Source organism: Heloderma suspectum, chromosome 2 (assembly GCF_057233095.1).
Source record: "Heloderma suspectum isolate Gila_16-S chromosome 2, 16-S_ref, whole genome shotgun sequence".
Lineage (NCBI taxonomy): Eukaryota > Metazoa > Chordata > Lepidosauria > Squamata > Helodermatidae > Heloderma > Heloderma suspectum.
The window spans coordinates 228,460,864-228,482,790 of record NC_139459.1 but is presented as its reverse complement, the minus strand read 5'-3'; the positions used below and the strand labels follow the sequence as shown (position 1 = coordinate 228,482,790).

The following is a 21,927-nucleotide window of genomic DNA, read 5'->3' as shown; positions in this document are numbered from 1 at the left end:
TCTCTTCAGGAAGAAGAGAGGGAGAGAAGTCTCGGTTTCAGATTAAGGATCAGAGAACTAATGAAAGACTGTGGGAAGACTCAAACACTTCAATCACTGTCCTTCATTAATATCTTCAATAAACAAACATTCACAGCTGTGTATTACTCCCCCTTGGGAATCCACTCTTAGCACTTTAGTAAATTCCACATGAAAGCACACTTGTCATAAAACATTTCAACTTCTATCCAAAGTTAATATATTAGCACTCATTTCATTTGCATTTTAATGGTGAGGCTACACTTTTAAAATAAATGACTGCACTTTATCAAAGGATTACTTTATTTGTTCTGTAACAGTTCTTTGCCATGTGGGAATCCCAGACGCTGCTAAGAGGCTGGAGACGACCACTTCAGGGGCTCAGGCAAAACTGCCAAGTTCCAGATTACAAGTCCCATTCTTTGCAAAAAAAATTTTTTTAACTGAGATAGGGAGGGAAAACCCAGCAACTTAAAAATAGGGTATATGCCTCTGTCTAAATCAGAAACCACTGATTTTGTAATTTCTATTCTCCTGCATTATTAATTATATTGACATCTCTGTTTCTTGTAAAATAACCACCATTTAAGCATGTGCTCCGGAGTAATTCATCAGCCCCTTACATGAATTTATTCTGAATGATGGGAGTTGACTTCAGTTGACTTTGTATATTTACTGTAGCTAAAGCTCATATTTATGGAATTTCTCATTTTATATTTGTGATGGAGGGAAATTGTGTGTGTGTGTGTGTGTGTGTGTGTAAGGGTGGATAACAATGGCGTAGGCAAATATTGCTGCTACTTTGTATTATTTTTGTAGATGTTTCAACACCAAACTCTGTAGGTTCACAGTTAGTGCTTCTCAATTTGTAATCCACATAGTTCTAAAGTAATCATTTGTACCTTTGTGCTTGGTTTAAACAATTAAACAACTCCTTAGTGGATGAGCTCTCGCTCTCACATACATGCCCTTACCATAGGCATGATGAATGTGTAAAACTGTAATTGTAACATTGCAATAATCGGGTCAGGAATGAAATATAAGAGGAGACAGATTCCATTGTGCAGCCACAGGAAGTAGTAAAAATAGCATAGATAATGCAGAAATGGTTAGCAGCTAAGAGACCAAATGAAAGATCTTAGTGGAGCAAGTGGAGAGAGACTAGGAAGCATATTGTCTGGGGAAATAAACAGGATAGAGCAGCCTTCCCCAACCTGGTGCCCACCAGATGTGTTGAACTACAACACCCATCATCCCCAGCCAGCATGGCCAATGGGGACGGTTGTGGTAGAGGCAGGAGCAGAGGCCAGACAATCCTTTGCAAATTTCAGAATGAGGTATCAATTATTACTTATTGATCACTGATTAGGGATTCAACCCCTATGAGAAGGATGTTTTGAAAACTATGCATTGCCGTGACAAACATAACTTTGGGCAGTATCCAACAGGGCTGCTCTGCCTCTGCTGGTTCCACTGAGCTTGCAGGACCCACTGCTTGCACAGTAGGGCTTCTGCACTTTTATGCTCATTTCCCGATCAGGACAGGTCAGTGGAGCTCTATTTTGCAAGCTCCGTTAACCTGCCCCATTCCAGTTATTTTTAGAATTACAAAAGCCCCATTGTGCAGGGGGTGGGTCACACAAGCACGTGGGCACGATATGATACTGCCCATAGGGATGCTGGAGAAATCTGCTGTGGACACAAATGAGGCAGGATTTCAAAGAATCTGACCTCTGGAGTCCACAGTGGACTGGCCGCACTCCCTTCCGCCTCTGCAGAAGTACCCATGGGGCGGCTCTCCTATTGAAAAGATGTGATAGGCTAATAGTGGCTGCCATTAGCTTATCGTGGGGCAATTACAGCCATAAGTGGCATATTTTACACTGTTTGTGGCCGTAAAGCACTTACTTTTACATAAATGCAGCCATAGAATCATAGAATCATAGAATCATAGAATAGTAGGGTTGGAAGGGGCCTACAAGGCCATCGAGTCCAACCCCCTGCTCAATGCAGGAATCCAAGTCAGAGCATCCCTGACAAATGGCTGTCCAGCCTCGTCTTAAAGGCCTCCAGTGTGGGAGAGCCCACCACCTCCCCAGGTAATTGGTTCCATTGCCGTATTGCTCTGACACTCAGGAAGTTTTTCCTGATGTTCAGCCGGAATCTGGCTTCCTGTAACTTGAGCCCATTATTCCGTGTCCTGCACTCTGGGATGATCAAGAAGAGATCCTGGCCTTCTTCTCTGTGACAACCTTTCAAGTACTTGAAGAGTGCTATCATATCTCCCCTCAGTCTTCTCTTCTCAAGGCTAAACATGCCCAGTTCTTTCAGTCTCTCTTCATAGGGCTTTGTTTCCAGTCCCCTGATCATCTTTGTTGCCCTCCTTTGAACCCTCTCCAGCTTGTCTGCATCCTTCTTAAAGTGTGGTGCCCAGAACTGGACACAGTACTCCAGATGAGGCCTAACCAGTGCTGAGTAGAGGGGAACTAGTACTTCCCGGGATTTGGAAGCGATGCTTCTATTAATGCAGCCCAAAATAGCATTTGCCTTTTTTGCAGCCACATCACATTGTTGGCTCATATTCAGCTTGTGATCGACGACAATTCCAAGATCCTTCTCGCTCGTAGTGTGGTTGAGCCACGTATCCCCCATCTTGTAACTGTGCATTTGGTTTCTTTTTCCTAGGTGCAGAACTTGGCATTTGTCCCTATTAAATGCCATTCTGTTGTTTTCTGCCCAGCACTCCAGTCTATCCAGATCACTTTGAATTTTGTTTCTGTCTTCCAAAGTATTAGCTATCCCTCCCAATTTTGTGTCATCTGCAAATTTGATCAGCATTCCCTGCACCTCCTCCTCCAAGTCATTAATAAAAATGTTGAAGAGCACTGGGCCCAGGACTGAGCCCTGCGGTACCCCGCTCGTTACCTCTCCCCAGCTTGAGAAGGTCCCATTGAGAAGCACTCTTTGAGTCCGATTCTGTAGCCAACTGTGGATCCACATGATCGTTGTTTCATCTAGCCCACTTCGAGCAAGTTTGCTCATCAGGATATCATGGGGCACTTTGTCGAAAGCTTTGCTGAAGTCGAGGTATATGATGTCTACAGCATTCCCACGGTCTACAAGGGAGGTGACTTGATCAAAAAATGAGATCAGATTTGTCTGGCAGGACTTGTTTTTGACAAATCCATGTTGGCTTCGAGTAATCACGGCATTGTTGTCAAGGTGCTTCCAGATGGATTGCTTTATGATCTGCTCCAGAATTTTCCCAGGGATTGATGTCAGACTGACTGGTCTGTAGTTCCCAGGTTCCTCCTTTTTACCCTTTTTGAAGATAGGGACAACGTTAGCCCTCCTCCAGTCATCTGGCACTTCCCCGGTCCTCCATGATTTCTCAAAGAGAATAGACAGCGGTTCTGAGAGTTCTTCTGCCAGTTCCTTTATTACTCTAGGATGCAGTTCATCTGGCCCTGGAGATTTGAACTCATTCAAAGTAATGAGGTGTTCCTTGACCATATGCCTGTCGATCTCAAGCTGCAATCCTGCCCCTTCAGCCTGTACTTCGCCTTTGCCAGGGGGGTCATAGACCCTCTTTGGGGAGAAGACTGAGCCAAAGTAGGAATTGAGCACCTCTGCCTTTTCTTTGTCATCTGTTATCATTTTGCCATCCTTATTTAATAGCTGAACCACCATTTCTTTCCTCTGCCTTTTACTATGCACGTAGCTGAAGAAAGCCTTTTTGTTGTTTTTAGCATCCCTCGCTAACCTCACCTCGTTCTCCGCTTTAGCCTTCCTGACGCCATCCCTGCAATTCTGTGCTACCTGCCTGTACTCTTCCTTTGTTACTTGGCCTTCTTTCCACTTCTTATATGTGTCCTTTTTTGTTTTCAGGTCATCCCTAAGCTTTTTGTGAAGCCACATTGGCTTCTTCTGTTGTCTTCCACCTTTTCTTCTTGTTGGAATTGTTTGTGATTGTGCCTTGAGAATTTCCTTTTTTAAAAGTTCCCACCCATCTTGGACTCCTTTTCTCGCTAGCATTGTTTGCCATGGGACCTTACTGATCATTGTTCTGAGTTTATTAAAATCAGCTTTCCTAAAATCCAGGGTACGCGTTTGAGTACACTCGGCTTTTGCTTCCCTTAGAACCAAGAACTCAAGTACAACATGGTCGCTTTCCCCCAGAGTTCCTGTAACTGCTACTTTATCCACTAAGTCATCTCTGTTGGTTAGGATCAAGTCAAGGATAGCCGATCCTCTAGTTCCTTCCTCTACTTTCTGTAGGAGGAAGTTATCCGCCACACAAGTCAGGAATTTCCTGGAGGGGCCATGTTTTGCAGAATTTGTCTCCCAACAAATATCGGGGAAATTGAAGTCCCCCATTACTACTACATCATGCTTCCTTAAAACATTGGCTATTTGCTTTTCAAAAGTTTCATCCTTGGCTTCTCCTTGATTGGGTGGCCGGTAGTAGACTCCGACCACCAGGTTCCTTTTATTCTTTGCTCCATTTATTTCAACCCAGATGCTCTCGATGGGGCTACCAAGCTCCTCCTCCTGTATTTCTGTGCAGAGATATGTATTTTTCACATACAGTGCAACCCATAAATGGCTGCAATTTAGAAAAAGTGCTTTATGGCCATAAATGGTATAAAATGCACCATTTATGACTGTAATTTTCCTGCAATAGGCTAAGGGCAGCCGCCCTTAGCCTATTGCATCTATCTGAAAGCTGGAGAGCTGCTCCGCAAACCCCAGCAGGTGTGGCAGGGCTTCAGAAAAATCCATGGGGCCCCAAGTGGTCCAAATTTCCCTGCGGCAGGCACCACTCCCTGGGCTGGATGTTTGTGTGGGGTGGTGGTGGTGGAGGGGCCCCTCACCCATCCCTCACCCATCCCTCACTACTTATTTGCTCCATCTCTAAATCTGCTTTGAATACCTTGGACTGTGTTCCATATAGAACCTTAGGTGTTCTTGGCATGGAAGTGCAGCAAATACAATCCCACTAGCACCAAAGATGCTTGTTCCCAAATCCGCAACCATGCCGAAGACCTTCATGTGTTAGAAAGACTGAGTGTCAGAAAGAAAGCACCACCATGCCACAGTCCTTAATAACAATTTGAAAATACATTTCTTAGATATTAATATTATGAATATTACTAATTAGATTATACATCCAACTCCAGCTTTGGGCCTCTTAAACATATATGTGGGTGATAATGAGGATCTGGATCATAAGGAATGACTTCCCTTCTTCTGGACCACAGCAAAGGTAGAGATTGCGATGGAAAAGAGAACAGAAAATTCCAGTTACAAAATGGTGGGACAGAATGTGGACTGAAACTCTTATGGAAAAAATTACAACAAGAATTAGGATGGAAAGAATACAGCAGTAAGAAGATTATTTCTAAACTATATGGCACAAGTTTATAAACTATTCAATAAGATATCACAACACGATCCAGCCTCCTCGCTCACATGGATCTTTATGGAAAGACTCCCTAAGATCATGAGGCGACTCTATGCCTTTAATTCCTCATCTATGCTTGTAATGTTCAACTCCCTATTTATATGGTCAAACCATCTTGTAAGAAAAGGCCTGTGGTCATTTGTTTACTGTTCATTGGTATTGTTTGAAAGAAAACCTAATAAAAATACATTTAAAAAGAAAAAGAGACGAAGAAAGAAAATACATTTCTTAACCAGCTTTGGGGGGAATTATACGTAAATGTGCATAACTTTAGAAGAAGAGGCAGTGAAGATGAGCAGGACAAATGGATCCATCCCAGGCACAGCATTTGAGGGAAGAACAAATATCCCTTTGCCATGGATATTCCACACCAGTGGAGGCTGGTGGCTCTGATTTCAGTGGGGCTGTGCATCCATTCTGGGTTTCAGTCAGAACTCTAAGGGAGTGTTGCAAGGTGCTGAACCCATTCTGGGGATAGGGTTAAGCTCTATGGATAGCTCTTTTAGAGTCCTGGCTGGTTCCAATTGGAGCCCAGAATGGATTCACAGCCCCACCAAACTCGGAGCCACCAGCCTCCGCTGTCCCACAGATCTGTGTTTCGGTGGTCTGCTGAGGACTCTGACACAGGCATATGCACCCTGCAGTTTGCTGTGCTGCTTCTGGTGACTGATGAGCACTGAAGCTCCCCTGGGGGTGGGGGGGAGTCACAGGGCTCTGCTCTCCTTCCCTCTTTGTTCAGGAGATGTTCCCAGTCAGCAACAGATGGCCCTTGCTCCCCCTCTCTGACCAGCGATCTGCAAACGCCATCCATCTTCCCCTGGTCCTGACAGAGCAGTGGACGGATGGGCTTGGTGGGGGCGGGGAGAGAGACAGGAATGGCCAGCCGCTTGCTCACAGTGGCTCTTCGCCCTCCTCGCAAGTCGACTCCCAAAGGAGGACACGCGCTGCTGCCTTTGAAACAGGGCTGGCGGGGCCAAAGGGCAACATCGTGGCAAAGTGGTCAGGCTTGCTGATGTTTTCGGAGCCCCACCCTGCCACCCTGCAAGCACATCCTGCCTTCTTGTTTGGATGTCTTTGGGATGAATGCGCCTCGATGTTTAGCTGGTCCTCCCAAGAGAGGAAGGAGCCCTGACTAAGGACATCAGCAGAACAGCAACTGAGCCATTCTTAACGTGATCATGTACATACTTTCAGACCAATCCTTTGCCGTGGGTGGATGAGTCAAATTTCCATAGATCTCAATGCCCCACGGTTTCTCCTCTCCCTCTACTTGATGTGTGTCCACGGGCATTATGCAGACAGGCAGTGCAGGGGATGGGAGCTTAAATGATGTGCCCATTGGGAGGGAGGGAGAGTGGATGGGGATACAAGAGGCGCGCACAGACCTCCCTTTCTCCAGACTACTCTAGTACAATGCTTACAGATGTGCCCATATTTGCATGGAGCGTGTGGGGGGAGAATGGCAGAGGAGAAACCAGGCCCTGTTTAGTGCTATGGGGATCCTTCTGTGTAAGGGCATTGCACCTCACTTAGGGACAAGTGGAGGAACAGGTGGGAGCAGCCACAGTTAACTTGTCTCCGGCTCTAGTAGTAACTTTAAAGATAAATACACATTCTTCAGGTTGAAACCTTGTCATCCTATCAGCTCTATACTATGCTCAGCAAGCAGTTAGTACAGCTCTCAGCTATAATAATTTCCTCCTATTCATCAATGCATACTCAGGCACATGTGGGTCTGTGGATAAGGGATAATGAGCCCTGCGTGTTGGGTGATCTGCACCAGTATGACATCCATTTAATATCCCTTAACACTCCTCAAGCTAAATTTGTCATAAGCATCCTCTCACTTTTATTTGTTTGTTGCTTTTATTGCCATTGTTTTTAATCGACCCCTGTATGAGCTGCACAGCACTTTTGGCCAATTCCAGAATCTCTCTAGAGGAAAACCCATCAAAAATATTACATCAGCATGTCACATCCTCACCAACATTTGGCATGTCTACATAGCCATAGAATAAAAATGTTATGTGAGGATCTGCCCTCTCTCCCCCTATAAAAAGCTGGTATCCCAGATTTTATGGGCAACTTTACGGTGGCTTTCTTCCTATCTTTAACTTCTAAGTATTCTAGAGTTGTCTGCTTTGCAGGGCCCTGGAGATAACCTTCCAAGCAACAACGATGCTTTTTATTTCAAACGCAGGAGTAGTTAAGGAACTGTCTGCCCACTGATGACAAATTATTCCGATCTGAACAAGAAATGGGGCAGAAACAATCTAAACGGCTGTAAACCTAAAAAAGTTACAGACAAGGGAAGATAAGAATACATTAAAAACCCTGTTTGCCAAGTCTCCAGGTGCAGCAATGTAACTAATTGGTACAAATGAGAGAAGCTTTGAAAAGGACCCAAAGATTAATTGCAAAGTTTTCGTATTTGTGTTATTTGTTCCAGGGGTCAGCCGTGCATCAACCTTTGTAACAAGTTTATAATTTCCAAGTCAATGTAACCTGGCTGTCAAAATGCATGGTTCTTGGCTTTAAATGGACTATTTATGCCAGCAATATTGTGTAAATGGCCCTTGTAAGGCCGCCATTTACGTAACATTACATTTACCGAAAAACCTGAGCTGCCTTTTTGTGTGTGTGCAAAATGGTGGCTTGCTGAGGGGTCGAGTGGCTGCCAGGTATTTGCGGACTGCGTGGTGGCTCAGCGAGTGGGGTCCAGCAAGCGTGGTGGCTCGGTGAACAGGGTCCAGGAGGGTGAGTGGAAGGTAGCCTGCCAGACACCCGCCCCCCAGACTCCTGCGAAATCCTCTCCCCTCCCCTCCCCCATCATTTCAACCAACAGGCACTACAGCACTCTAGACATGGGCAAGAGAACTGGTGCACCACTGATTCCTCGATATACAGTGGTCTTCTGCATTTGTACTACAGTTCCACAGTCAGCCAGTATAAGAATAAGTCCTTGCCTGGAGATAACTACCAACAAGAATGGAAAGTGAAACCTGACTAAGGCAACCTAAGAGGCTGTCTCAGAATTTCTGCACACTTCAACAGGGGAACATCACCAAATTCCCAACTGCCCACAATGGATACTCCCCAAGATATAACAGAATCTCTCTCTCTCGCTCCATTCTTTCATCAGGATGGAGGGTTAGCACACTATTAATCTCTGCTATGTAGACATTCAATCTACTCACAGTTCTTCATCCAATGCTTTGGATCACCAGTTGACTTCACCGAGGTTTTTCTACCCTGCATATTCATTCTTTTGTCAGTGTGGGCGTTTGCTGAAGTGCTGAAAAAGAAGCAAAGAACTAAATCTGTCCACTCTGGTTTAACCACACGCTTGAAACTAACAGAGCTAACTGAACAGTTTGAAATGGATACAATGAACACTAGTAGGACTGCTTTATTCATAACTGGCAAAGCTCCTAATCCCTTACTCTCAGAGACTGAACAAAGCTGATGAATGTCCTTCCCATTTGTCATCTAGGCCTGAGCCAGGCATGCAAACTGGTCCCTTTTCTTCTATATATGTGGCCCCTCTTGTTTATGGAACTGCACTGAGATGCCTTAACATTAACCTAGTTGTACACTGAGACACCTCACAGCCACTTCCACAATCACAGTGGTGCTTTTTGCAGTACAAAAGAAGGAAAGCATAGAGAGAAAAAGCAACTCATTTGTATGGCCCACTGAATCTACATGACAGTGGGCCAAGGAATCCTAACCCCCAGATCTGCTGGATGATAGGGGTTAGCATAGGGCAGAAAAGACCCACCACCAGCGGAATGAAGCTTCATTGGCGAGGGGGCACATCTGCCCTGGAGGCCCCCAGTCATGTCTGAAAGAACTCCAGGGGTGTAAAATGTATCTCCTGTGATGTTCCTGCCAGCAGTACACCCTGAAACAGGGTGTTCCGGGGGCAGGCAGAGGCGGTTTACTGGATCCAAAGTCCCTCCATTTCCCTGAGAGTCCCCAGGATTGGGACCACCAGCTACACCAGCCTGGAGCTGCCATAGCCATAGCAATCCCTCCAATTGGTTTCATCCAGGATGAACCCTGAATTCACAAGGTTTAAGAGGACATGCATCACCAAAAACAGGACAAAGGAGGACATCAGTTGACATAAAAATTGCATATGCTAATGTATATGTATAGGTACAAACTTAATTACTGGAATTGTAATAGAAATATAGTACATCTGAGGGGAGGAGCTGGGCCGGATAATGGCGGACGTCTAATCCAAGGGCTCCACACCTAAACGCCTGAAAAACTGGATAGCAACAGGCAGCAAAAAGTTAACTGTAAAGAAGGGAAATCTCTCAAGGACTTTAGATAACAAAGTAAAGCATTTTTTCCACACAAACTGATAATAGAGCAAACAAGCCTGCTACAGAAGAACGGAGCTGATAAAATGGCTACCAAGGCTGGATCTACACTTACTGTCTTTTTCCGCTTCCAATGAAGTTTCACTGCCTGCCTTTCACGCTACACAGTAGCCGCCTCGAATTGGAACCAGAATTTCCCACTTCCGTGCTCCCGCTTTCAATACCCTAATATCCCCTTAATGTGCTTTGATTTTCCACGTTCGCTACCATATCCAGTCGTAGTCCCCTTCCCTGCCTGTCCATATATGGTGGTGTTTGTATTTCCCTCCTGTCCAATCACAGCTCTCGATGGCCCCATGTCTTCTTCTGGCTACCGATCACATAGCTTTCTCAGCAGCCCCTGTTTCATCAGCAACAAGCAAAGGGCTGGATGTGCACGTGCTTGTCTGATCTCGGAAGCTAAGCGGGGTTGGTCCCGGTCACTGCTTGGATGGGAGACAGCCTGGAAATCAGGCTTCCTGCACTGAGCAGGGGGTTGTTGTATCCCTTCAAATGAGATTAAGTTTTACCCCCTCCTATCACCCGCTCTGGATGTTTTTTAAAAAAAATTCAGGCATTATCCTCGCAGAATCGGGGCTTCTCCGCAATGTTTTTTTTCTAATTGAGGCATAATTTTCGAAGCTTCGAAGTTGTGAAGCTTAGCATCCGAGATCAGACAAGCGCGCACAGCGCTCAAGTGTGACCCGAGCTCGTGCATTCGATGAAGCACTGCAATGGGGAAAATGAGTGAGTGTGAATAATCACGTTTTAATGCGAGAGCGTTTAACCTGACGGGACACCGAATTCATTGTGATAGCGGGTGCATGTAGATCGGCTCCAAATCTGCACAGAAAGAAAGCAACAAGAGCGAAACTGCAGACCTTCTACAAGGTATGGCAAATCAATTAGCACAGCTAAAACAAGATTTGAATCAGGAATTAATGGAAGGATGGCAAGAATTAATGAAACCAATAAATGATCAATTAAAGGAAATGGGTGGTAATGTAAAAGGCATAAAAGAGATAGCAAATGAAGCACAGAATATGGGCAAGACACACAGCCTGCAAATAAGGAGATTGGAGAACCAAAATAGAGCAATGAAACTTAAAATAGCAGACCTAGAAGGCAGAAGTCGACGTACAAACAATTGTGTCGGAGGGGTGGTAGAATCTGTGGAGGGGGGTGATATGATAGCATTCCTTATAGACTGGTTTAACTGCCTAATCACAGAAACCCCCCTGAAAAGAATGGATTTTGAAAGAGCATACAGAGTTACAATTTCAAGAACAAATGGCATTGTAAAGCCAAGAGACATTATAGTGTGTTTTACAAGATATGCAGTGAAAGACAATTTCCTTAAACAAGTTTGGAAACTTCCATCCCTAAATTATAAGGAAAAGGAACATGCAGTAATGTTCATGCAAGATCTAAGCTCTGAAACGCTTAGAAGAAGACGTTCTTTGCGACAAGTTACACAAAAACTGCAGGAAGCTAAAGTTAAATATCACTGGGGGTTTCCTTTCAAACTAATTGTACAAAGAGAAAAGAAAACTTACGTTGCAACTTCATTAAAAGAAGCACTGAGAATTTTGGAAGATTTACAGCTGGAACTCCCAAGTGAGATTAATGACACCGACAATACAGTTAAGGAATCAGAAGAAGGAGGAGGAGAAAATGGTGAAAGAGAGTGGCGAACATACTGCAGGAAGACAGCAGGGAGGGGAAAAAATCAAAGAACAAGACAAATAACTGAAATCCTAAGCCATCCCAAACTTCCCAGGCAAGCAAAATTTAAATGAAAGTTTAAGGAGTGAACAATCAACTTTAATTTAACATGTTAGATAAGTTATGATGTTCCTGTATCCTTAAGGGGTTGTTGTTGTTGTTCAGTCGTTAAGTCGTTAAGTCGTGTCCGACTCTTCGTGACCCCATGGACCATAGCACACCAGGCCTTCCTGTCCTCCGCTCTCTCCCAGAGTGTGCTCAAGTTCATATTCATTGCATCAGTGATGCTATCTAGCCATCTCATCCTCTGCTGTCCTCTTCTCCTTTTGCCTTCAATCTTTCCCAGCATCAGGGTCTTTTCCAGTGACTTTTCTCTTCACATTAGGTGGCCAAAATATTTGAGCTTCATCTTCAGTATCTGTCCTTCCAATGAGCACTCAGGGTTGATTTCCTTTAGGATGGACTGATTAGACCTCCTTACAGTCCAGGGGACTCGTAGGAGTTTTCTCCAGCACCACAGTTTGAAAGCATCAATTCTTCGGCACTCAGCCTTCCTTATAGTCCAGCTCTCACAGCCATACGTTGCTACTGGGAAAACCATAGCTTTGATTAGATGGATCTTTGTTGGCAAGGTGATGTCACTGCTTCTTACTATGCTGTCTAGGTTTGCCATAGCTTTCCTCCCAAGGAGCAGGCGTCTTTTAATTTCATGGCTACAGTCACCGTCTGCGGTGATCTTGGAGCCCAAGAAAATAAAATCTGTCACTGCTTCCATTTCTTCCCCTTCCATATGCCAGGAAGGGATGGGGCCAGATGCCACGATCTTCATTGTTTTAATGTTGAGTTTCAAACCAGGTTTTGCACTCTCCACTTTCACCCTCAACAAGAGGCTCTTTAGATCCTCTTCGCTTGCTGCCATTAGGGTGGTATTGTCTGCGTATCTGAGGCTGTTGATAATTCTCCCGGCAATCTTAATTCCAACCTGTGATTCATCCACCCCGGCGTTTCTCATGATGTACTCTGCATATAAGTTAAATAAGCACGGCAACAATATGCACCCTTGTTGTACTCCTTTCCCAATTTTGAACCAATCCGTTGTTCCATGTCTGGTTCTTACTGTTGCTTCTTGACCCTCCTACAGGTTTCTCAGGAGACAGCTAAGGTGGTCTGATACTCCCATCTCTTTCAGAATTTGCCACAGTTCGTTGTGATCCACACAATCAAAGGCTTTCGTGTAGTCAATGAAGCAGAAATAGACGTTTTTCTGGAATTCTCTTGCTTTCTCCATGATCCAGCGAATGTTGGTGATTTGATTTCTAGTTCCTCTGCCTCTTCGAAACCCAGCTTATACTACTGGTAGTTCTTGGTTCACATACTGCTGAAGCCTAGCTTGTAGGATTTTGAGCATAACCTTGCTGGCATGTGAAATAAGCGCAATTGTACGGGACTTTGAACACTCTTTGGCATTGCCCTTCTTTGGAATTGGAATGTAAACTGACCTTTTCCAGTCTTGCGGCCACTGTTCAGTGTTCCAAATTTGTTGGCATATTGAGTGCAGCACTTTAACAGCATCATCTTTTAGGATTTTAAATAGCTCAGCTGGAATACTGTCATCTCCGCTAGCTTTGTTGTTACTAATGCTTCCTAAGGCCCACTTGATTTCACTCTCTAGGATGTCCAGCTCATGTTCAGTGACCGCACTGTCATGGCTATCAGGGACATTCAGATCTTTCCTGTATAGTTCTTCTGTGTATTCTTTCCACCTCTTCTTAATCTCATCTGCTTCTGTTAGGTCCCTGCCTTCTTTGTCCTTTATCATGCCCGTCTTTGCACAAAATGTTCCCTTGAGATCTCCGATTTTCTTGAAAAGATCTCTAGTCTTTCCCATTCTATTGTTTTCCTTGATTTCTTTGCAGTGTTCATTTAAGAAGGCCTTCTTGTCTCTCCTTGCTATTCTCTGGAACTCTGCATTCAGTTGGATATATCTTCCCCTTTCTCCCTTGCTTTTCACTTCCCGTCTTTCCTCAGGTACTTGTAAAGCCTCCTCAGACAGCCACTTTGCTTTCTTGCATTTCTTTTTCTTTGGGATGGATTGAGTGGCTGCCTCCTGAACATTGTTACGGACCTCCGTCCATAGTTCCTCAGGCACTCTGTCTATCAGGTCTAATCCCTTAAATCTATTCATCACCTCCATTGTATATTCGTAAGGGATATGATTTAGGTCATACCTGAATGGTTTAGTGGTTTTCCCTACGTTCTTCAATTTCAGCTGAAATTTTGCAACAAGACGCTCATGATCTGAGCCACAGTCAGCTCCAGGTCTTGTTTTTACTGACTGTATACAGCTTCTCCATCTTCGGCTGCAAAGGACATAATCAATCTGATTTTGATATTGACCATCTGGTGATGTCCATGTGTAGAGTCGCCTCTTGTGCTGTTGGAAAAGAGTGTTTGCTATGCTCAGCGTGTTCTCTTGCAAAACTCTATTAGCCTTTGTCCTGCTTCATTTTGTACACCAAGGCCATGCTTGCCTGTTATCCTGGTGATTTCTTGACTTCCTACTTTAGCATTCCAATCCCCTATGATGAAGAGGACATCTTTGTTTGGTGTTAGTTCTTGAAGGTGTTGTAGGTCTTCATAGAACTGATCAACCTCAGCTTCTTCGGCCTCAGTGGTTGGGGCATAGACTTGAATTACTGTGATGTTGAATGGTTTGTCTTGGATTCGTACTGAGATCATTCTGTCGTTTTTGAGATTGTACCCCAGTACTGCTTTTCCCACCCTTTTGTTGACTATGAGTGCTACTCCATTTCTTCTAAGGGATTCTTGCCCACAGTAGTAGATATGATGGTCACCTGAATTAAATTTGCCCATCTTGTCCATTTTAGTTCGCTGATTCCCAAGATGTCGATGTTCAATCTTGCCATCTCATGTTTGACCACCTCCAGCTTACCTTGATTCATTGATCTTACATCCCAGGTTCCTAAACAATATTGTTCTTTACAGCATCGGACTTTCTTTTCACCACCAGACACATCCACAGCTGAGTGTCCTTTCGGCTTTGGCCCAGCCGCTTCACTCTTTCTGGCGCTACTTGGAAATACCCTCTGCTCTTCCCCAATAGTATATTGGACACCTTCCGACCTGAGGGGCTCATCTTCCGGCATCATATCTTTTAGCCTTGTGATATGTTCCATGGGTTTTTTTTGGCAAGAATACTGGAGTGGGTTGCCATTTCCTTCTCCAGTGGACCACATTTTGTCAGAACTCTCTGCCATGACCTGTCTGTCTTGGGTGGCCCTGCATGTCATAGCTTATGGCTTCACTGAGTTATGCAAGCCCCTTCGCCACAACAAGGCAGTGATCCATGAAGGGGCATTAATGGGTTATATGAGTTCAAAATGAAGAATGTTAAAAATAAGCGATTTTAAAAATTAAGAGATAACCAATGAGATGGCACTGTACATTATGCTATCAAGAGATAAATATTCAAGCAAAAGGGGACTTGAATATGATGTGCATGTTTACTTAAAGAAGGGTAAATTGTATATAGGTGTGGGTGCAGGGAAGGAGAAGCTGGAGGGGGAAGCTGTACCCCCTCAAGGTGCCACAGTACAGCATAGATGTAGTTAATCCATACCGTCCTACTTTGGATATGAGTGGGACTTTACATATGACACCCACACAGTTTCAGTTTTATTTAAATGTTTGGACAGAGGGCTTAAAATAATATATGGAGAGGAAAATACAGGGTAGGGATAGAAGTATTAGAACAGTGATTGAATATGGCTACAAAGGGGGATGTTACAATTTATACATTTAATGTTAGAGGAATGGGGGATCCTACCAAATGAAGGCAAGTTGCGAATTATATAAGAGAATCACACCCTGAAGTCATTATGTTCCAAGAGACGCATCATAGTAAAAAAGATTATTGAAACATGGATATTATGGGCAGCATTATTTAGCACCGGGTAACTCTAAGTCAAGAGGGGTAGCAATAATATTTTCAACTGCCTTTTCATTTCAAAAAGAGAGAATAGTTAGAGATCCACAAGGACATTACATTTTTGTGAAAGGGCATTATTGGAACAAAATATTTACATTTACATTTGCCTCTATTTATGCACCAAACAAGAAACATATCAATTTTTTAAGAGACACTCTTTAAAAATTAGATAAATTTAAACAAGGAGAAATTATAATAGGGGGCAATCTAAATTGGATTATTCATACAGATTCTCTAGATAAAAGAAGTAATAAAAATATAAAGGACAAAATAGGGGGAAATAAATTGGTGAAATTGCTGCAGGAATTCAACCTTATTGGTGCCTGGAGAGTAGATAATCCACAGAAGATTGACTTCACTTATCATTCACATAGACATAATACTTATTCTAGAATGGATTTTCTTTTAACATCGGTTAATTTAACGCAAAATATTGTAAAAGCAGAAATTGGCATTAAAAAAATATCCGATCATTTACCTGTTTGGGTAGATTTAAATATTCTTGACAGCAACCAACCACTTATACATGGAGATTTAATACTATCTTATTAACTAAATCAGAATCTAGGAAAATATTACAAGAAGGTATACAGAATTATTTTAAAGAAAACATAACTGTAGGAATGCTAATGCATATAATATGGGATGCATTAAAATCTGTACTGAGGGGCCAGTGTTTTCAGGAGATGGCTAGATTAAAGAAGAACATTAACCATGAAAAATTAAAATTACAGGTAGAAATAAAAGAACTTGAAATGAAACATAATAAACAGGATAAAAAAAGATATATAATGATCTGGAAAAGAAAAGATTTAGACATCATTGAATTAGATTTTATTACAACAAAAGTATTATACGTAAAACAGAATCATTATGAATATGGCAATAAGAGTTCAAAATTACTAGCAAATACACTAAGATGTAAAAATAGAAATAAAATTGCAACAATAGAATGCAATAATATCCAAATACATAGTACAGAACAAAATAGCAGAACCATTTGCTAAATATTATGAAAAATTATATTCTTCAGATAAACCATCTTTTAAAAAGTTGATGAATACTTACAAAAATCAACTATTCTAGAACTGAAGAATGAACATAAAAATATTCTAAATAAACCAATTGAAAGTAAAGAAATAGAAGATGCGATAACAAAATTAAAGAATGGGAAATCTCCGGGTATAGACGGATACGGTCCAGAATTTTGTAAAAAAATTAAAGATTTACTACTATCGTACATGACAATATTATTCAACCAGATAATGAAAGGGGAGCAATCACCATTATCATGGGAAGATGCAAGGATTGCACTGATTTTAATACCAGGTAAGCAAGCAGATCAATTACATTCATGTCAACCAATAGCACTATTAAATCAAGTTGCAAAGTTATTACCTGCAGTCCTTGCATCCCGACCGAGCACTATAATAAAAGAATATGTCTCCCCTGATCAATCAGGATTCATACCCCAAAGGCAAATAGCAGACCCAATACGCAGAATACTGAATGACATTCATATTAGTAAAAAGAAAGTGACACCATTAGCAATTTTATCCCTGGATGCACAGAAAGCATTTGACCATCTGGAATGGGGGTTTATATTTGGACTCCTGGGGAAATTAAATATTGGACAACACTTTATGAAAGCGATACAGTCAGTTTACCAAAAATCAAAAGATATAGTGAGAGTAAATGGATTTGATTCAAGGAGTTTCTTTCTGGGCAGAGGAACTAAACATGGTTGCCCTTTGTTACCCTTGCTTTTCATCCTTTCATTAGAACCTCTGGCAACTGCCATAAAGAATAATAATAATATCAGAGGGCTAGAAATAAATGGTCAAATACATAAGGTCAATATGTTCACTGATGATGTGGCAATATTAACTACAAATCCAAAAGAAGCTTTGCCAGAATTAATGAGAGAAATTTATGAGTATGGGGCAGTGGCAGGACTCTGCATCAATTATAAAAAATCTGGAGTACTATATATAAATATTAAGCCTAAAGTACAATATGAAATTCAAAATTATATAGGTATTCCAACATTCTATAAATCATTTAAGTATCTGGTAGTAACTATTTGAAAAAATTTAAACAAACTATTTCATCCAGTGATCAGACAAATAAAAAAAGATATCAAAAGGTGGTCTCAGATACATTTAACAATTATGGGCAGAACTAGTGCTATAAAAATGGTAGTGCTGCCAAAATTAAATTATTTGTTTCAAACACTCCCTATAATAATTGACTCAAAAGATTTGGCACAATGGCAAAAAATATTTACAAATTTTATCCATCAAGGGAAAAGACCAAGGCTAGCCAAAAGCCTGAGGCAAAAAAGATTAGATCAAGGGGGACAGGGAGAGCCAAGTATACACAAATATTACCAAGCAAATCAATTAAGAACCATAGTATCATATTTGGAGGGAACCTAGAGAAATTATGGGTAGGTATGGAAGCAACAAGGAAACACGTACAATTAATTGGGGGAAAAAATGGGGGGGGGATAACAGATTTAGAATGGATAGATAATCCCTTTTTACACATTACTTTAAAAATTTGGAAAAAATTGAAAAATAAATTAATCCCAGATATTTCCCCGTTGCTTCCATTCATGTTATATCCTGGCTTCTCATATTTAGGTAAATAAGAGCAATATGCCAAATGGAAAGAAAAAGGACTATACAGAATGCAAGATTTTTATGAAAATGAAACCCCTCTTACTGTAGCAAAATTAAAAGAAAAACTTCAGGGACTACAAATAAATTGGATTCTTTTTCATCAGTTACATTATCATATTATGAATTCTACAGTAAGGCAAAAGATTATTAGAAATATGACTAAATTTGAACGCATTATATTGGAAAATATGAATAATATGAAAGGACTAATTTCTAAAATATATTCGCACTTAATTGAAATAGATACAAGTACGTCAACAGGATTGAAAATAATCTGGGAAGATGATGTTGGGATATAAATAGACCAAGATATATGGAACAAATTATGGACAACTCACTCAAGGAAAACTGTATCAATAATCCTTAGGGAAAATTCTTTAAAAATATTACACCGATGATATATTACACCGGTGTGTCTAGCAAGAATAAATAATACAAATATTATAAAATGTTAGAGAGATTGCAGTGTTAGAGAGATTGCATGTTAGAGAGATTGCATTCACATGTGGTGGTCATGTCCTGTTGTGTTACAGTTTTGGAAAAGAATATTTACAGAAATGGCAAACATACGCATCAAGTTCTCCATGCCACACCAGCATTAGCTTTATTAACAATTTGGGAGGAACAAAATGGAAAAGTGACATCTAAGAGACTGATAGTCTTTATGCTGATGGCAGCTCGCAGGGTGATAGCAAATGGTTGGAAAAATGCAGAATTTTTTACATTACATTCTTAGTATACAAACTGTGGCAAATAGCCATAGCAGAAAAATTGACACACCAACTTAGATTAGTTAAAGGTAAAGCTAAAGTATCTGATTTTTATAGAGTATGGCATGATTTTATTTCATATACAGACCAGCAAGGTATTCAACATCCGTCAAGGTTCTTCCTCAGATTATGGAAGAGAATAAATACAAACTGTAATACGAAGAATTATATAAATAATCTCCAAGCCATTTAGGAATTTATTTTACATTTGTGATTGTAATGTAAAAGTGGAAAATGTGTTAAATATATTACCCCCTGTGAACAGAATTCAACTTTATGTATTTTATTTTAAATTTTCTTTATTTTTTAATTTGTTTTGTTTGTTCACTTGTTGTGCATGTTTTTATTGTATTTGGAAAATTAATTAAATTTTTTTTTTAAGAAATATAGTACATCTCAGCATAGCGTGGAAAAGTGTGACCTGGGCTAGAGCTACACTTACCGCCTTTTTTCACTTCCAATGAGGTTTCACCGCTCGCCTTTCACACTACGCAGTACCTGCCTCGAATTGGAACCGGAATTTCCCACTTCCGTGCTCCTGCTTTCAATACCCTAATATCCCGATATTTCCCCTTAATGTGCTCTGATTTTCTGCCTTCGCTACCGTATCTGGCCGTAGTCCCCTCCCCCGCCTGTCCATATACAGCAGTGTTTGTATTTCCCTCCTGTCCAATCACAGCTCTCGACAGCCCCATGTCTTCTTCCGGCTACAGATGGCATAGCTTCCTCAGCAGCCCCTGTTTCCTCAGCAACAAGCAAAGGGCTGGATGTGCGTGTGCTTGTCTGATCTCGGAAGCTAAGCGGGGTCAGCCCTGGTCAGTAGTTGGATGGGCGGCTGCCTGGAAATCAGGCTTCCTGCACTGAGCAGGGGGTTGTTGTATCCCTTCAAATGAGATTAAGTTTTACCCCCTCCTATCACCCGCTCTGGATGTGTTTTTTTTAAATTCAGGCATTATCCTCGCAGAATCGGGGCTTCTCCGCAATGTTTTTTTTTTCTAATTCATGCATGATCTTCGAAGATTCAAAGTTGTGAAGCTCTATCCCTTCAAATCTCATTTGAAGGGATAGAACAACCCCCTGCTCAGTGCAGGAAGCCTGATTCCCAGGCGGTCGCCCATCCAACTACTGACCGGGGCCGACCCTGCTTAGCATCTGAGATCAGACAAGCGCGCGCAGGAAAACAGCAGGAAAACAGCACAGCACTCGAGTGTGAACCGAGCTTGTGCATTCGATGAAGCACTGCAGTGGGGAAAATGAGTGAGTGTGAATAATCATGTTTTAATGTGAGAGTGTTTAACCCGATGGGACACCAAATTCATTGCGATGGCAGGTGCAATGTAGATCGGCCCCAGGTGAACTGCTGTGTGCCTTGCTCAGTCTGCTGTCGAGGTGCTGTTGATGGACAACTTCAAGGGCCAGCTCTCCCTTTTTATGGTTCTTTATCTTTAAACCGGACCTGGACTGGGCAGGCCTTCAACTAGAGGATGTCTTCAAAATGGAGGATGGTCCACTGTAAAAGGAGACACATGGCCACCCTTGAAGGTTCTAAATTTTGTGAACTGCCCAGAGAGCTTTGGCTATTGGGTGGTATAGAAATATAGTAAATAAATTAAAATAAAATAAATCTCATGGAAAGCCTACTCACATATAGAGCAGGCTTCTGACCTTCAGACATTCCCCCACCCCCCAACATTTGAAGGGCACTGGGGCCAGACAACAGGGATGTGATGAAAGCGGCAGGGCCATAAAGCATGGCCCCACTCTTCTCCTCACATTGTAATAATCACATGAGGGGAGAACAAACGAATAGGACTATATTCTGTGCTGGAACATAGGAAGCTGCCTCATATGGAGTCAGACTATTGGCCCAGCTAGTATTGCCTCCATTGACTGGCACTGTCTCTCCAGAGTTTCTTTCTTAATCCTACCTGAAAATGTCAGGGAACAACCCTGGGGCCTTCTGCTTGCAAAGCAGGTGCTCTGCCACTGATCTACAGCACTTCTCTGGAACTGGAGCTGAGGATTCCCCACAATCCTCCACCTGTGCAGCGTTTATCACTTCCTCCTAGGGCTGGCCCTACCATTAGGCAGAATGGAGTGGCTGCTTCAGGCAGCAGATGCTGGAGGCAGGAGCAGGCTACCCTCTTCCTCCTCAGCTGTTCCCCTGTCTTAGAGGACCCAAGTGTGAATGACATAGGGCCTGACCTGGGCCCCCTAAACTAGCCTATTGCCTCAGGTGCGGGTGGAAGATGCTGTCCCATTGCCAGTGTTGAAATAAGATTCAACTGCCAGCCCAGTCAGCTTCTGTACATGAAATGAATAGGGATGGGGGCGCCATTTTGCCCTTCGCCTCAGGCAGCAAAATGGCCTTGCTTCCTTCCCACCCCATGTGGACAACTTGCAGCACCACTGCATGGGCTGGGATTCCATAATCCCAGTGGGGCTGAGTTTGGGGGAAAGAATTAATCTGTGGAGCCACCTTCATTTTCTTTCCCCTTCGCATTCCTCTGTATGCCCTCACAACTTTTGCTGAAATGTCCACATGTAACTGTGCAGGACAGTGACATTTTATCTGCTCACTGGCATGTGGTTGACACAGGGAAAAGCTGATGCCATTGCCCCTGAAAATTTCTGTTTTATCATCAGCCTGATTACTCTGCTTTGTTGGAAGCTAAACATGCTCGGTTAAAAGCCCAGCTTCTACTTCAATATCTTTTTGCTGGGCTCGATGCCTCTGCTTTTCTCACTGTGTCTTTGAACCCTCCCAAAGTAGCCAGAGCCTCCTTATCTACATCTCCCACAACATCATTTATAAATGGGAGATTCCAACAGCAAATTGCTGTTTCCTCTTGCAGAAAAACAGGTGTCCCCCCCTGCACCCCCCTCT

The 21,927-nt window shown here is 42.4% G+C and overlaps 1 long non-coding RNA gene across 1 annotated transcript in view; it reads right to left on the bottom strand.

Annotated features, from left to right (window-relative positions):
• Positions 1-10,106, bottom strand: part of LOC146354179 (uncharacterized) — a 142,216-nt gene extending 132,110 nt beyond the window's left edge. The window contains exons 1-2 of the long non-coding RNA XR_014788324.1: positions 9,929-10,106; positions 8,680-8,777 (exon numbers count right to left, since the gene is read on the bottom strand). This is a non-coding gene — a long non-coding RNA (uncharacterized LOC146354179). The remainder of the gene's footprint in view (positions 1-8,679; positions 8,778-9,928) is intronic.
• Positions 10,107-21,927: the final 11,821 nt, after the last annotated feature.